A 7,230-nucleotide genomic window follows, 5' to 3' on the forward strand; every position below is an offset into this window, starting at 1 on the left:
TTTTTCTGTTTTGCTAGAAACAGGATCTCACTCTGTGCCCAGGCCAGAGTGCAGTCACATGATCATAGCTCACTGCAGCCCTGAACTCCTGGGTTCAAGGGATCCTCCCGATTCAGCCTCCTGAGTAGCTAGGACTACAGGCGCGCATCACCACAACATGGCTAATTTATTTATTTTTTTTCTTTTTTTTTGTAAAGGCAAGGTCTCGCTGTGTTGCCCAGGATGATCCTGAACTCCTAGCCTCAGGTAATCCTCCTTCCTTGCCTTCCAAAGTGCTGGGATTACAGGTGTGAGCCACCTCACCTGGCCAGGGGTACAGTTTTTTGTTTTGTTTTGTTTTGTTTTAATTACCTAAACTTGCAGTATTCTCTTTTGCCTCAGGACTTTGTACATGTGATTCCCTCTCATGAGAGTTCTCAATCCTGGCTCATCCTCTTACTTAGCCTGGCTAATTTCTCCTTGCTCTTTAAGAAGCAGGTGACAGGCACTTGGTCTCTCAAGTCACCTGCTTGGCCTTCTTCCAGGTGTTCTTTTCTTCTTTTACTTCCCTTTGTTACTACTCTAAAGCTTTTTAATAAACTTTCACTCTAAAAACAAACAAACAAACAAACAAACAAAAAGGCCAGGCACAGTGACTCGAGCCTGTAATCCCAGCACTTAGGGAGGTCGAGGCGGGTGGATCGCTTGAGGCCAGGGGTTCGAGAACAGACTGACCAACATGATAAAACCTCATCTTTACTAAAAATTCAAAAATTAGCAGAGCATGATGGTGCACGCCTGTAATCCCAGCACTTTGGGAGGTCAAGGCGGGTGGATCGATTGAGGCCAGCAGTTGGAGACCAGCCTGGGCAACATAGTGAAAGCCTGTCTCTACTAAAATGAAAATTAGCCGGGCATGGTGGCGCACGACCTATAATCCCAGCTACTTGGGAGGCTGAGGCACTAGAATCGTTTGAACTCAGGAGGCGCAGGTTGCAGTGAGCTGATATTGAGCCAGTGCCCTCCAGCCTGAGCAACAGAGCGAGATGCTGTCTCACAAAAAAAAAAATAGCAACAGGTGACATTACACCTCTTCTGGAAACTTTGCCTGACAGGGGAACCTGCTCCTTTTATGCACTCCTAGAGGACCTCATGTGTTCCTTTATAAATGCACCCATTACATTGTGCTACACAGATCAGTCTTCCGTTGAACTGGTGGTTCTCAAAACTCACATGGAACAGAATCTTCTAGGATGGTGTTTCTCAAACTTTAACGGGTAAGAATTCAGTCAAAATGCAGATTCTGATACAGTAAGTCTTGGATGGGGCCTCTGCAACAGTCATGATCTTCTAGGTGATGCTGCATTTTGAGTGTCAAAGTTCTTGAACGCTGTTAAAAATGCAGATTCCTAGGCCGGGCATGGTGGCTTATGCCTCTAATCCCAGCACTTTGGGAGACTGAGGAGGCTGGATCACCTGAGGTCAGGAGTTCAAGATCAGCTTGGCCAACATGATAAAACACTGTCTCTACAAAAAATTACCCAGATGTGGTGGCCAGTGCCTGTAGTCCCAGCTACTCGGGAGGCTGAGGCAGGAGAATTGCTTGAACCCAGGAGGTAGAGGTTGCAGTGAGCCGAGATCGCGCCATTGCACTCCAGCCTGGGCGACAGAGCAAGTCTCCATCTCAAAACAAAACAAAACAAAAAAACAAACAAACAAACAACAAAAAAAAAAACGCAGATTGCTGGGTCATATATTCACAGATTTTTATTCTGAAGGTCTACCTACATTAGGGTCCTGAATTCCATAATTTCTATAAGGTCCTCAACTGCTTCTCATGAAGGTGATCCATCGACCACCCTTTGAGAAAAACTATTTCAGGCTAGCCTTGAAGTCTGAGGTCAGGAGTCTGTGATTTGTCATTGTTTTTAAAGATTAAGCATGAAATCTGGGACATAAAATGCATTTAAAAAGCTGCTTTTGGCCTGGTGCAGTGGCTCACGCCTGGAATTCCAGCACTTTGGGAGGCCAAGGCAGGCAGATCACTTGAGGCCAGGAGTTCAAGACCAGCCTGGCCAACATGGCAAAACTCTGGCTCTACTAAAAAATACAAAAATTAGCTGGGTGTCATGGCACACGCCTGTAATCCCAGCTCCTTGGAGGCTGAGGCAGAAAATCACTTGAACCTGGGAGGTGGAGGCTGCAGTGAGCTGAGATCATGCCACTGCACTCCAGTCTGGATACAGAGCGAGACTCCATCTCAAACAAACAAACAAACAAAAGAATGACAGATTTTATTCACTCTCACAAATACAGATCCTCAGCACCAGAATTAAGGGGATAATCCCAGAAAAAGGATGAAAGATTTAGGGCCGAGAATAATCTCAGCTAGGCAGCCACTGGCTCATGGGCCTCTGTATGTCAGCTGTGAGCATTTTGCCTCTCTAAATATAAAATATTTAAGTTCATATCTCCATTCAAAAGATTATCTGCTAACAGCAGTCCCACCATCTTCTTCTGTCTTTTTTTTTTGAAGTGGATTCTTGCTCTGTTGCCCAGGCTGGAGTACAATGGAGATTCTCCTGCATCAGTCTCCTGAGTAGCTGGGACTACAGGGATGCGCCACCACACCCAGCTAATTTTTGTATTTTTTGTAGAGGTGGGGTTTCACCACATTGGCCAGGATAGTCTTGATCTCTTGACCTTGTGATCTGCCCGCCTTGGTCTCCCAAAGTGCTGGGATTACAGGCATGAGCCACCGCACCCGGCCTTCTTTTGTCTTAATAGACTATTTTTTAGAGCAATTTTGGGTTCACAGGAAAATTGAGCAGAAAGTACAGAGTTCCCATGTATGCCTTGTTCCTGAAACCCACAACCTTTCCTACTATCAATCCTGCACCACAGTGGTACACTTACTACAATCAATGAACCTGCACTGACAGTCACATCATTACCACCCAAAGTTCATAGTTTACGTTAGGGCAACCATTTTTTTGACTTCTTTATACCCTAACATTCAGGAAGGCCTCTCTTTCAATAATCAGAATGATTTTTAACACGGAATGGAGCCTCATGCTGTAGCTCAGTAATTAAGGTTTGCTGGGGGCAGTGGCTCACACCTATAACGCCAACACTTTGGGAGACTGAGGCAGGAGGATCACTTGAGCCCAGGAATTAGAGACCAGCCTGAGCAACATAGTGAGACTCCATCTCTACAAAAAATTAAACAATTAAAAAATCAGCCAGGTGTGGTGGCACAAGATTCCAGCTACTCAGGAGGCTGATGCAGGAGGATCACTTGAGCCCAGGAGTTGGACACTGCAGTGAGTTATGATCACACTACTGCACTCCAGCCTGAGCAACAGAGTGAGATCTTGTCAAAAAAAAAAAACTAGAATAAAATGAAACCTAGAAGATGATCTAGTCCAATTGTTAATCCCCAGCCACTTTCTTACTCCAACCTGAGCAAGAGTGAGATCTTGTCTTAAAACACAAAAACAAAAAAGCACCCAAACCTAGAATAAAATGAAACCTAGAAGATTATGTAGTCCAGTTGTTAATCCACAGCCACTTTCTTACTCCAATACTTTTTTTTTTTTTTTAGACAGTAGTCTAGCCCTGTTGCCCAGGCTAGAGTGCATTCAGTGGCATGATCTCAGCTCACTGCAACCACCACCTCCTGGGTTCAAGTTATTCTCCTGCTTCAGCCTCCCGAGTAACTGGGATTACAGGCGCCTACAACCACGCCCAGCTAATTTTTTGTATTTTTAGGAGAGGTGGGGTTTCACTGTGTTGGCCCGGCTGGTCTCAAACTCCTGACCTCGTGATCCGCTCCCCCCCCCTTCGGCCTCCCAAAGTGCTGGAATTACAAGCGTGAGCCACGGCACCCAGCCTCCAGTACTTTTAACGGCCTCCTATTGCCAGAAGGAGTTCAGACTTCATGGCTTGACCTTGAGGCTCTCTACATTATTGGCTCCCTCCTACATGTGGGGACATCTCTGTTTTTCTGCACTCAGCATTCCTACTTCCTTTGGGAACTTCCCCTACCTGTAAGACACAGGGTAAGTATGTGATCAGTGCTAGGCCAGTTCTACTAGTCACAGTACCCTAGTCTTTTGGCTACAGCGGTTGAGCCAGGGTGGGCATGTGACCCAGCCAATCAGAGTCCCTCCCTGGAATTTTTATCTCTGAAGCTGTGGAAGGAGCCTTGCCTATTGGGTTACAGGACTGGAAGGATGTGAATTGGAGGCCCCTGATGGCCATCTTTCCCACCATGTGAGAATGCCTGTCTGCTGAAGAAGGGAAGGAAGGTGACAGGGGAGAGGAGAGTAACACCAAGGGAGGGATGAAGATTTTGTGTGAGGGGAGTGGGAAGGTGTGGTGGGAGAGTAAGAGCTAATGACCTTGCTTGAGTCCCAGGTTCTCCTCAGGTCTGGAGCTAACCTCACCTCCTAGACCCCACAGTTCTATTATCAATTAAGCCCATGTTATCTCAAGGGAGTTTGTGTTGGTTTCTGTCATTTACAACTGAAAGTGTCTTGACTGACACTTCACCTTTCCAGACTTATTTCCCACATACCCCTTTATTCCCATTTTATAGTCCAGACACCTTTTTTTTGCAAAATCAATTGGTCTTTTATTGCATCATTTAAATATCACAACTAGGTCTTAGGAGTCTTCCAGCATCTTGTTTCTGCATCTGGACAACTCTTAGATCTTATTCATCAGCCTGCTGAACTGTTCCTTTTTCAGAGACATAGGTACCATCCAAAATTTTTCTGACATCCTTATTTTTAACTTGTGACTTGCTGAATCGAAGCAGCTGAATTTGAAACAAGCTCAATGTCATTTCCTTCAAGGATTAATTCATCTTTCTGGGCTTGAGATACGAAACCAGCAACACCTGACCTCCTCCGAACCCTGGGGATGCATTTTTCACCAAAGAAATTTCAGATTTCAATAAGAGACCCATTCTCCTGGATAACGACGTTAATGGGGAAGTGAGCAGACACAGACCTCATCTTGTAACGGAAGCCCGGTGTAACGTCCTTGATCATGTTCTGTGTGTGACTATAAATAGTCTGAATGGTAGCCAGTTCCTTTCTGTTGCCCCACCATTTGTCAACCCGGAGCCTCTTTCTTCCCAAGAAGATTGAGTTTTACATTGATGTGACTGAAGTCCCTCCACAGGCCTCCTCTGGGGCCCTTCACAATAACTGCGCTTCCCTTCAGAGTGATGTCGACATTTTCTGGAATGTCAGCAGTCTGGTTGCTGAGAATGGTCTTCATTCTTACAGTAGATGTGGCAACAACAAAACAACAACAAAAAAAAGCCTTTTTTTTTTTTTTAACCCACTCCTGGAAACTCTTCTTTTCCAACTTTAGGTTCCCCATTTTTAATTAATTAATTGATTTTTTCCCAGCTTTACTGAGGTTAATTGACAAATACAAAGTTTCCCCCATCATATTCCCTTCAGCATCCCCGGCAGGGCAGGCACCCTATCTTGTTCATCTTTGCATTTTCCTCAACAAGTATTATGGTACCTAGTAAATGATCTCCAAAAATGTTAAACGTCATATGAGGAAGTACCATTATTACATACTATCATTAGATATTTTCCTTTTAGACTGCATTTACCAAAGTAATGCTCAAGCCAGGATTAAAAAAAATCAATGCTGTCTTCTAAGAAATAAAACAAAAATCTCATCAAAAAGTGTTTTAAACCTAATCAGAACATTTTTAGTGCTATTTAGAGCTTAAAATTTGCAAGCCAAGTATACCTCACCCATCTCCCAAAATAAGCCCAAGTAAAAATGATTAGGATATTTATTAAGATCAACATAGTATAATTACTGTTGTTTGTCTCTTTAGGTAAATTAAAAGCATAGGAGATGTCAAATATTGCAGTCACAAATAGAGTTATTTCTTGAAAGTATAAATGAACCTGCTGTTCAACTGGAAGGCACCCACAAGGACATACCTGCTGTTAAAATACTGAAACAGTTCCATATGGGTTGGTAACTAGCTTCTTTCTCTAAGCATTCTAAGTATCCTAAGGTCTCTTTACAAGGAACCTCGCACATCCTAAGATCCGACACACAAAAGATTAATATCTGACCCTATTTTGCTGAAATGGTGGGTATCTTTAGGACCCTGCTCTTATATTAGGGCCAGGATTCTTTTTTTTTTTTTTTGAGATGGAGTCTCGCTCTGTTGCCCAGGCTGGATGCAGTGACGCGATCTCAGCTCACTGCAACCTCCGCCTCCTGGGTTCAAGCAATTCTCCTGTCTCAGCCTCCCAAGTAGCTGGAATTAAATGTACATACCACCACACCTGGCTCATTTTTGTATTTTTAGTAGAAACGGGGTTTCACTGTGTTGGCCAGGCTGGTCTTGAACTCCTGACCTCAGGGGATCCACCTGCCTCAGCCTCCCAAAGTGGTGGGATTACAGGTGTGAGCCACTGTGCCTGGCCTAGGATTCTCTTTGATTACTGGCCATATATGTCTTTAACTCTTTTGACTATCACTTCTACAAATAAGTTAACAGAAAAAAAGCGAAAAGCCATTAGCAAAGCTAACTATTCAATGATTTCCCACCCCACCACCGACTACCAAGGCTTTTTAAACTAAATAAGTTTAATCAAGAATAAGTGATAGAATTTACAGAAGACATTAATAGAGCAATTTGAATGTGGTCATTCAACAAGCATTTACTGGCTGGGTGCAGTGGCTCATGCCTATAATCCCAGCATTTGGGAGACTGAGGTGGACGGATCACAGGTCAAGAGATGGAGACCATCCTGATCAACATGGTGAAACCCCATCTCTACTAAAAATATAAAAATTAGCTGGGCATGGTGGCACACGCCTATAGTCCTAGCTACTCAGGAGGCTGAGGCAGAAGAATCACTTAAACCTGGGAGGCAGAGGTTGCAGTGAGCTGAGATTATGCCACCGCACTCCAGCCTGGCAACAGAGTGAGACTCCTTCTCGAAAACAAAACGAAACAAAAAGAAAAAACAAGCATTTACTACAGGAATTCACTGTCCTCTAGGTATGGGGTTCATTGATTCTTGGTGTCTTGTATAATGGTCAGTACTATCCAGAGGCCTCCATTAACAGTTTATAGATGAGTGAAACCGCCTTTGTGGTTTCAATTATGACAGTAAAAGAAATTTGACATAGTTGACTCCATTCTGCTTCTGACCTTCAAAATATCTTTGGTCATTTCCGGCCATAGTCCAAGAT

At 43.9% G+C, this 7,230-nt stretch overlaps 1 pseudogene; it reads right to left on the reverse strand.

Annotated features, from left to right (window-relative positions):
- Window positions 1-4,696: 4,696 nt before the first annotated feature.
- On the reverse strand, window positions 4,697-5,268 carry LOC111545923 (annotated as a pseudogene).
- Window positions 5,269-7,230: the final 1,962 nt, after the last annotated feature.

The sequence above is a fragment of the Piliocolobus tephrosceles genome, chromosome 11 (assembly GCF_002776525.5).
Source record: "Piliocolobus tephrosceles isolate RC106 chromosome 11, ASM277652v3, whole genome shotgun sequence".
Lineage (NCBI taxonomy): Eukaryota > Metazoa > Chordata > Mammalia > Primates > Cercopithecidae > Piliocolobus > Piliocolobus tephrosceles.